Consider the following 10,733-nt stretch of genomic DNA (forward strand, 5'->3'; position numbering starts at 1 on the left):
GAGAACCTCATCCTAAAACTTTATCACAACTTGAAATGTGTTGGAATAAAAGACTTGAGGACATGAATAGAGAAATCCAAATTTAGGTCACACAAAAATAGATGGTGCCATTGTACCTCAGTCCATAGAGCAGGTGTGGTCCTCAGGTGTCTGTCAGTTCTGTATTTCTACATCTTCATCTATGCCTGAACCGAAACCCAACTGCATTACCCAAAACAAATGAGAAACAAGTCAAGATGCACAAGTCTTGAGAAATTTGAAATATTCTCTAGAATCCCAGGATGAAGAAAGGTTTTAGTAAAATGGTATTTTCTGGCCAGCATAGTGGCGTTAGAGTTAAGGTGTTTGCCTTGCGAGCGCTAGCCTAGGACAGACCGCGGTTCGATCCCTCGGTGTCCCATGTGGTCCTCCAAGCCAGGAGCGACTTCTGAGTGCATAGCCAGGAGTAACCCCTGAGTGTTACCGGGTGTGGCCCAAAACCCAAAAAAAAAAAGAACTCTTTTGGGGCCGGCGAGGTGGCGCTAAAGGTAAGGTGTCTGCCTTGCAAGTGCTAGCCAAGGATCAGGACCACGGTTCAATCCCCTGGTGTCCCATATGGTCCCCTCAGGCCAGGGGCAATTTCTGAGTGGTTAGCCAGAAGTAACCCCTGAGCATCAAACGGGTGGGGCCCAAAAAACAAAACAAAAAAAAATGGTATTTTCAAAGATTTCTGATTTTTTTTTTTTTGGTATTTGGGTCACACCCAGGGGTTGTTCCTGGATCTGCGCTCAGAAATCACTCCTGGCAGGCACAAGGGACCATATGGGATGCCTGGATTCGAACCAATATCCATCCTGGGTTGGCTGCATACAGGGCAAATGCCTTACCACTGTCTCTCCGGCCACAATCTCTAATTTTTTTTTTTCATGTAAATTTAAAAAAATCCCAGAGCGCAATGGGTAGGGCACTTGCTTTGCTCACTCTGACCCAGGTTTGATCCCCAGAATCTATGGTACTCCCAGACTGCCAGAAGTGATTCCTGAGTACAGAGTCAGAAGTAGCCTCTGAGCACCTCTAGGTGTGGCCAAAAAAAAAAAAAAATTCAGGGGGCAGGGAGATGTTTCAAAGAGCTGGAGCACATACTTTGCATGCAGGAGGCCTGGATTCAATCCCAGACACCATATGGTCCCATGAGCAAAGTGGGGAGCAACCAGTACAACACCTCGAAACAAAACCAAAAATAGAAGTGACCAAGGAAGAGCATTACCAAAAAATGAGAGAACCTGAGTAAAAGCATAACATTCAAAATAGGATATTATGTGCTCGCTTCAGCAGCACATATACTAAAATTGGAATGATACAGAGAAGATTAGCATGGCCCCTGCTCAAGGATGACACGCAAAATAGGATATTACTTAAGAAGGATTCAGTCCTTTTTTTACATTTCTACCATGTTATCAATTCCCATCTTTATCTACTAGATTCTTTCCATCTTTGCTTAAGACCTAATTCTCTTTAATTCACATTTTCTAATTCATTTCTTCCACTTATTGTGACCTCCTGCCCATTTCTTCTGCTTCAAAAACCTCTATTTAAGTGCTTGTTTAACATACATTAAAAAAAGATTGGGTTCCCCCTATACCAGCTAAAGAAAGCCTTAAATCCTTTGTCATTAGAGCCCCAATTTGTCATTCTAGTTTTGGTTGTCAAAATTTTCCTGAATACTGGTCTGGAGTGATAGCACAGTGGTAGAGGGTTTGCCTTGCACGCAGCTGACCCAGGACAGACCTCAGTTTGAACCCCGGCATCCCATATGGTCCCCTGAGCCAGGAGCAATTTCTGAGCGCATAGACAGGAGTAACCCCTGAGTGTCACTGGGTGTGGCCCGGAAAAAAAAAAGAAACAAAAAAAATTTTCCTGAATACAGTTACATAAATGAAAAAGTCAGGAAGCAAAATAAAGAGAGCTATTAAAAATTAACTCAACTGTTGACATTTGAAATCCCAAGCTCAACAGATCAATCAGAAAGGGGCAGGGGAAGAGAGACAGTACAGTGGATAAGGTGTTGGTCTTATCAAACCAAATCCTATCCCTGGTCCCTATATGGTCCCCTGAGGCCTACCAGAATTGAATCTAGAGCACAGAGCCATGAGTAAGCCCTGAGCACAGCTTACTCCTATGGCCCCAAAACAAGGGTAATCAACTGGGTGGTGGAAGTACACCACACTGAGCACAAAAATACTGTGGCACCCAGAGGAGCTAAAGTAATGAACAGGGACAAAGAAAATTATCCTCTAAAAAAGTCACACAATAAAAACAGTAATGGTCAGGATACTAAGTTGAGATCAATAGGCATGTCAAGATGGCTATGGTTGGGGCCAGAGAAATAGCATGGAGATAAAGCATTTGCCTTGCATGCAGAAGGATGGTGGTTCAAATCCCAGCATCCCATATGGTCCCCTGAGCCTGCCAGGAGTGATTTCTGAGTGTAGAACCAGGAGTAACCTTGAGCACTGCCGTGTGTGGTCCAAAAACCAAAAAATAAAAAATAAAAATAAAAGATGGCTGTGGTAATAGGTGTCATAGTGAGTGGCTGTGATGTTTGCTAGAAGGCAGCAGTGGTAATGGTACTTGATAGATAGCAGTGCTAGCATTCAAATGTGGTAATTGCTATTTGTGGTAGTCAGGTCTGTAGACTATGGTCTGTGGCAATATTGGTGGAAATATGGCAGGTGGTACTATTGGTCATAGAGTGGGTAATGTTCAGTGATATGATCGGTTTTTGGTTTTTATTCTTTCCTTGCTTGCTTGTTTTAATTTTTTGGTTTTTGGGCCACACCCAGTGACACTTAGGGATTACTCCTGGTTATGTACTCATAAATAGCTCCTGGCTGGTGGGGGGGGCCATATGGGATGCCAGGGATCGAACTGGGTCCTTCCTAGATCGGCCACATGCAAGGCAAACACCCTACCACTGTGCTATCACTCTGGCCCCAATCCATGCACTTTGCTCAGGGGTCACTTCTTGCAAGTTTGGAAAACTATTGGAGTGCTAAGAGTCAAACCCCAACCAGACACTTGCCAAGTAAATATTCAACCCACTGTGCTCTATCTCCAACCCTGTTGATATCATTGCTGATGGTGGTGAAAGATGGGGCCTTGGTGGACACAATATAGGCAGTGTTGGTAGTAACAGTGTTCATGTTGCTATGATAGGTAACCACAGTGTGTCAGTGGTACTATTTGTGTTGGTGATAATGGGGAAAGAAGAGACTGTGCCCCAACTCTCCTATTATTGCAAGTCAGCCCTTGATGGGGTTGACTGATGGAGAGATGGAGGATGAGGTCTTTCCCCTCCAGCTCGGAGCACGAGTCTGCCACCCCATCCAGCCAATGGTTTTGAGGTGAAACGGCGGGTAAACAGCTTGCAGACAGTCAGGCTTGTGGAAATATTGGCTTTATTCAGTGGTTAAGACTGAAGTCCAAGGTCTCAGCCTTAGTTCCAGCAAAAAGTCTCTCGCCTTCCATAGACCCTTGTTTTTATCCCCCAGAATCAGGTACCACCCACTGGTGGGATCAGATACTACCCAATGGTGGAAGCAGAATCAGGTACCACCCTAAGGTGAGGGCAGAATGCCAGGTCACACCCTAGGGTAGGGCACAATCACCGATCAGGATAGGGTCAGTAACATAATAATCCCCTAAAATATTTACATACACAACATCCTATCACCAAAGTCATTACAAAATTAGAAAGACTGGATCATCCATGAGGAAGAAAAAGTTAAAAAAAAAAAAAGGCCCTTCCTGAACTACCTTCAAAAAAAAATCTCAAAAACATTTATAAGAACCACATCTTTGGACAGAAATTTAATTCAGCATATTTTTAGAAAGGAGGCAGCAATATTCATTAAACATAAACTTATTTATGTATTTGTTTATTCCCCCAACTTGTCCCAGAAAAAAATCTAAGGCAGCCACAAAGTGCTCTGTGCTGAAGAAAAGTCACCACATCCTGGAATAGGAGCCCAAGTCTCCCAGCCACCGGCCTGTAAGGCCCAAGCAAATAGATCGTAAACAACGAGCTCAAAGCACCAAGCTCTTAAACAGAAGGAAACCCAATGACTACGAAGGTCTCTGATGAGAAGGGGCAGGGCCCCAGGTGTACCTGAGTGCTGAACTGGCTTCCACCACATCAAACACAATGGCACAGCCCCTAATTCCAATTGCTGGAACATTTTAACAGCTGGGAATTAAAATAAGCTGTCAGCCAGCTCAAAAAGATTTTTTAATTCAAAATAAATCATGCTAACAACCTGCAGATGTTTGGAAAGAAAATGTTTGGGTGACTCATTTTCAAAACCCAATTCCCGGACTGTGCCATTCATTTCAGGCTTTCCAAATGGCTGCTACCTGCCCTTAGCATGGAACCAAGAAATAAATTGTGCTGCTGGCATTCTCGGACTTCACCAGGGTCGAGCATATGGGCACACCATTGCAGCTGCTTCTTGGTGCACCAGCTGAAGCTGGTAATCAAGAGCAGAGGCTTGGCAGCTCTCTGTTTAGGTTTTGGGGAACTTAGTTCTAGGGTCTACCTTCAGTATAAAAGTATAAGGACAGACAGAACCAGTTCTGCTGCAATGGGATCTTGGTATTTAGATTAGCTTCAACCTCTGCACCACATTTCTTTGAATAGGTACAGATAATCAGTCTTGGGTCAAACTATGAACTAGCTAAAAACAAAGAAAAGAGACCTTAGAAAGGATGAAAAACTATCTCAGAGAAATGGTCCAAGAAGTGGGCACCAGGGCCCAGAGAGATAGCACAGCGGCGTTTGCCTTGCAAGCAGCCGATCCAGGACCAAAGGTGGTTGGTTCGAATCCCGGTGTCCCATATGGTCCCCCCATGCCTGCCAGAAGCTATTTCTGAGCAAACAGCCAGGAGTGACACCTGAGCACTGCCGAGTGTGGCCCAAAAACCAAAAAAAATAAAAGAAGGGGGCATCAGAGATGGGTCACTAGAAAAGGAAGGAGGGACATTTGTGATGACAGTCCAGGGGTAAGGTTCTTTCCATGCATCTCACTGACCCAGTTCGAATTCTCAGCACCACACATGGTCCCCTCAACAAAACCAGGGATCACTGCTGAGCACAGAGCAGGAAATACTCCTAAGCACTGTTAGGTGTGGCTTACACACTCCCTTGACCCCTTCCCAAGAAGATAAGGAAGAAAGAGCTTCTGCTTCTCCACCTAAGATATTGAGAGCCAAAACCAATCCAATAGCACAATGGGGAGAGATTTTGCCTTGCATATGGCTGGCCTAATTTTGATCCTTGACACCGCACATTGTCCTCCGAACCTGCCAGAAGTAATTTCTGAGTGCACATCCAGGAGTAACCCATGAGCACTGCTGGGTGTGGCAAAAAGAAAGAAAAGAAAGGAGAAAAATGGAAGGAAGGAAGGAAGGAAGGAAGGAAGGAAGGAAGGAAGGAAGGAAGGAAGGAAGGAAGGAAGGAAGGAAGGAAGGAAGGAAGGAAGGAAGGAAGGAAGGAAGGAAGGAAGGAAGGAAGGAAGGAAGGAAGGAAGGAAGGAAGGAAGGAAGGAAGGAAGGAAGGAAGGAAGGGAAAGAGCCATCTGGTCTAAGGCATAATGCCTTGGTGCTAAATCTAAACCATATAAGATGTGATCAGGAAAATGATGAGGGAAGTTTGGGATCACTGCTGCAGGATTAGAGCTTTTCACCCACTAATTCTGAGCCATCTACCTCACCCCTCCTGGTGGCCCCTTTCCCTTCCCCTGGTCTGTACAGAGCACCACAGACTGAGTCGTGAGAAACCACAGAAATGTATTTCTCCTCATTCTCTGTAAGCCCATGGCCAACGCCGGTCTTGACACGCAACTGTGAGAGCCAAATCTCTGGTGTTTCTTCACATGATGGAAGGGGTGAAGGGATTCCCCAGAAATACCACCAAAAAATAGCATCAATGACCTTCAGACCAGCTCTGCCCCTATCCTCAAGTCTCTCAGCAGAGTCCCCACCTCCTGATGCCATTACAGGTGAGCTGGAATTTCATGCATGAACTTGAGGACGCAACTCTCAAGAGTTGGCCTCTAGCCTCAAATCACTGATGTTGGGGGCCCACTACGGCCTCTGTTTCTGTTCTTTTGTAAGTGGATACTTGTTCTCTCCACTGTGATCTTCTTCTCACTTTGTCTATTCTCCCCCACCTTCTAACCTTCTTACCTTTGACCCCATAAATCAATCAGTAACCGAATTATTTGGTGAATCAATTGAATGCATTAAGGAGAAAAAAAATTTTTAAGAGAATACTCCAAGAAATCTCCTCAAATATCCCTTATTTTTTTAATGTGTCCCCCACATTTTAACACATCCTTCATGCATGACCTCCAAGACCAGAGACTAAAGAAAAAAACAGAAGGTCTATGACAAGAGGTCACATGAGCAAACCAAAAAGAAAAAAGATTCTGAGGCCTGAGGCTAGTAAGTTCCAGCAGGCACCAGTGAGTCTTCCACAACTCACATTCAAGTCCAGGATGAAGAGAACTTGAGCCACTTAAACATGGAGCTGGGGCAGTGCAAAGACAAATCACAAATCATAAAGACACTGATTCCTACAGTCTCAGCCTTTTTCCATCTTCCTGATACAGCAAAGCTGGAAGAGTTCCCAACAACTATGAGCCACCCTACAACAATCCGCCAAAGGAGATTTTGGAGAGGAGGCAAGTGGGGAGGGTGAGTCCCACCTAAATCCTACCCACGTGCTCCCTGCCCTCCAGATGCTTGGAGCAAAATTCTTCACTCTGCCATCTGATGGATAACTCAAGGCTAGGATTCCCCAAATACTAACATCATGATCAGAGAAAATCCACTCCCCTGTAATAGCATTACTGTCCACCAATGCATGGACCCTGAGCTGGTTTTTCTCCCACCCTAAGGAAATGGGACTTTCTCCAGACAGCAATGATGGCTCATCTCAGTGGCCAGAATCAAGTGAAAGTCACTTATTCCACTGGCATGCAACCTGGGCTAAGTTATTGTGCCCATCAGCAAACATCACTCCAACCTCCACTGAGTATGGGCACCATGTCAGGGATTGAGCCAGGGTGAGCCGAGGACCGATATTGTCTCTGCTGTGACAAGCTTCGCCTGCTTCTCCACCTTTACCTGTCTTCTTGGAAAAATCACTCCAAAATGTTGTGATAGAAAGGATATAAAATTGCATGTTTAGGTGCCAAGCACAGCAGCTGGGAAACCAGGAGGCTCCTGAATAGAGACACTAGGAAGACACAATTGAGATGATTAAATAAGGATCATGTCTCAGTTCCACGGACTGTAAAGTCAAAAGTAGCTCTTGCCATTTTCACTTCAACAAGAGAGAACTTCTTAGTTGGGAGTGAATGATCCAGTTAAAGTCAATGTTCTATTTTCAACTACTAAAAACGCAGAATGATGTGTACCTGTCCCCTGAATGGCAGCTGAGCTAACAGCTGCCCCACATTGGTCCCCACAAGCATTCTAGGCACAAGAAAAAGACAACCAAAAGAGGTTGGGAAAAACAAGGACCAGCCTGCTCCTGGGCACACTCCAGTTTGGGGACACCTTACACTTGGTCATTTCCTTATCTATCAGTCAGTCTTTCAGGCCCAGAGTCCTGTGCCCTGATTGCTCTCTGTCCCCAAGGGTGTCTTCTCAGTCCATGAAGCTGTGGGAAGACTCAGTCCCTAAATATTTGTTCTTTGAAAATTCAGGATGAAGTGAGTGAGAACCAAGTTGAACATGAACCAAGAGCTGATGCCCACCTCTCCCAGAGAGAAATGTCCCTTACTCCTCATGTTGCCTCCTGCATGACCCTGGGCTGTACCCTGAAGAACAGCAAGCAAGCACACACACACACACACACACACACACACACACACACACAAATAAAGGTTGCAAATAGAAACTACTCCTTGGGATATATATACTCTTTAAACCTGCTATTCTAGCACTCATGAAACTGAGGTTCATAGAGTGTGACTTGGACAAGATCAAAAAAGAAGAGCAATGACAACTTTTTTCTTTAGATACTTTCACATGCCAAGTGCTGCTTAAGATTTTCTTTTCAAGAAAGGAATTCTCATTCATTGCTGGTAGGAATGTCGGCTGGTTGAGCCTTTTTGGAAAACGATATGGATATTCCTCAAAAAAAACTAGAAATTGAGCTTCCATATGACCAGTAATACCAATTCTTGAAATGTATCCTAGGAACTCAAAAACACCATGCAGAACAGCCCTCTTCACTCCTGTGTTCATTGCAGCACTATTCCCAATAGCTAGAATCTGGAAACAACCCAAATGCCACGAACTTGCATGAGATGTGTAGATAAGGAAGCTGTAATTGACATTACTACACCATGTAATACTGCACAGCTGTTAGGAAAAATTGAGTTATAATATTTTCTTATACCTAACTGGATACAGACCTTACAATGTGTCAGGTATGAGTCTTCCTCTTTTGGAGATGAGCAAAGCTTTGCCTTAAGGCCATGAAGAGGCTTAGACAAAAAAAATGGCAAATGGAAGGTTTGAAAAGCCCCTGCTCAGGTGTCCTGGGCCACAACACACTGGTTCCCTGACATCTGAACTACAGAAAGAGGACTGAAGCCCCCTGACAGGTACATATACCAAATATGGACAACCAGCAGTAGGGCACTAGGCCCACCTCACTATGGGGTGCAGGTCCACAGAGACAGGCTGTGCAGGATTCAGGAAACCCTCACTTGCCCCTCATGACTCTGTGTTACTAACCCAAGGCTACTGTGTTTCCTTTCATGAGGGTGCTCCTTCCCCTTGCCCACATCCACCCCCTGGGGTGTCTCGTGGGCACACCATGGGACTCCATTCCCACAGTAATGCATTCTCTCTGTCTCTCTGTTCCTATGTCTTTGTCTCTCTGTCTTTGTTTCTCTTCTTTGGAAAGAACCGCCTAATCACCCCCCTGATCTTCTTCTCTCCTCAAAATACAAGTTTAGCCCTTGGTTAAGGAATTAAACTCCTCTCTGAGCCACTTCTGCCACCTCGTGTGAAAAGATCAAGATAAAATGATTGAAGTGAAGAAAAAGAAGCACAAAAGAACCCCCAAAACTGTCAAATAACCCCGACAGCTTTACATGCTACCAAACAATAAGCATTTATTTATAGGTCAAACGCTGCACACTGAGGCCATGGTCAGAAACCCACCAAAAAGTCATTGAGTGTGTACTGGGAAAGGATCTCAACATCAGGAACATGAACACAAGATCCAAAACAGGTCAAAAGTTCTCTAGAATTGAGGGAAGTAGAAAGCCTGTCTAGAGTACAGGCAGGGGTGGGGTGGGGAGGAAGGAGATTTGGGACACTGGGAATAGGAATGTTGCACTGGGGGTGTTCTTTACATGACTGAATTCCAACCATAATCATGTTTGTAATCAAGGTGTTTAAATAAAGATATTTTTTAAAAAAGTCCTCTAGGGTCCAAGCCAAGTGTGCTAGAAAGTTCCAATCAGCAGGGATGCATCTGGGAGGCTTTGCTTCAAGCTGCTGCAGTTGTTATTCCTAAAATCACATGTTTTTCCCTACTTGGAGACACGGGCCAGTCTACTCATTTGTGTGTGGCTGTTGTTGCCCTGGCAGAAGGGATCCTCGGTGACACAGAATGACACTTTTGAAAGCTCCCCCCATCCCCACGCACACTGTCCCTCTGTCATCTGATGAAGACAGGTGGCCTTGGGGCAGGACGATGTACAGCAAAGAAAGCCAAAGCCTCATCCCATGCTTCCACTTTACTCCAAGGCCAAAGCAAGCTTGTGAAGTTTGACTTTGACTTTTCATAAAAAGCTAAATTCCAACTTTGTCTCATGCTGGGTATGGGACAAAACTGGACAGAAAAGAGACCAAGGTCGTAACTTTGAAGAAAGTCTGGTAGCTCAGAGTCTATGATGCTGATAGAATTTTTTTAATGCTCCTTTTCTTCCACAATCAAGAAGAGCAAAGGAAAGATTGGGGTTCTCTACTGGAATCTCACAGACCACTAAACCCTGGTCAGTGGTGGTTGTCCAACAAACATTGATACACATGCATACAATCACATAGATGCACACATTCAAACAGAGGCAAGTGCAATCTGCTTGGATGTTTTGGGTAGAAGACACTGAGTCTCAGCTAACAGTGCTCAAGAGTACTCCTGGCTCTGCTCAGGGTTTACTCCTAGCTCTGTGCTCTAGGCTCATTCCTGCAGTGCTCCAGAAAACATGTGCAATTCAGGAGATTCAACCAGTTGGGCTTCATGCAAGGCAAATGTCTTCACCCCTGCACAGTCCAGCATGGAGGGAAAAGTTGCTCTTACTTCAGAGATAAAACTCAGAACACCCCCTACCCACTTCTCCTACCCAGGACCTGCCCCCACAAATGCCCATGAACACATAGAAGATGAGACAGTTCTCATGTTACCTGGCGCAAACCTTTGGGATGAATAAATGAGGACCAGAGGGGCAATGAGTTGGGGTTCACTGTCTGGCAGAGCCACCAGGGCTCTCTGGGGGTAGAAACTGAGCTGGAGAAACTGCCTCTCTGGACCCAGCATGGGAAATCCAGTTACATCAGAGCCAAAGGAAACCACTTCAAAGGCTGCCTGAGTCCCGCCAAGGGCTGCAATGAAACACGGCCTGTTTCCCTAGGCTGGGGCAAACCCAACAACCTCACCGGCTCGAGGACTC

The 10,733-nt window shown here is 45.1% G+C and overlaps 1 non-coding gene across 1 annotated transcript; it reads left to right on the top strand.

Annotated features, from left to right (window-relative positions):
* The first annotated feature begins 1,298 nt into the window (after positions 1-1,298).
* On the top strand, positions 1,299-1,406 carry LOC126004720 (U6 spliceosomal RNA). Its single transcript, XR_007493982.1, has one exon. It is a non-coding gene; the product is annotated as a U6 spliceosomal RNA (small nuclear RNA).
* The last annotated feature ends 9,327 nt before the right edge of the window (positions 1,407-10,733 follow it).

This window comes from Suncus etruscus, chromosome 3 (assembly GCF_024139225.1).
Source record: "Suncus etruscus isolate mSunEtr1 chromosome 3, mSunEtr1.pri.cur, whole genome shotgun sequence".
NCBI lineage: Eukaryota > Metazoa > Chordata > Mammalia > Eulipotyphla > Soricidae > Suncus > Suncus etruscus.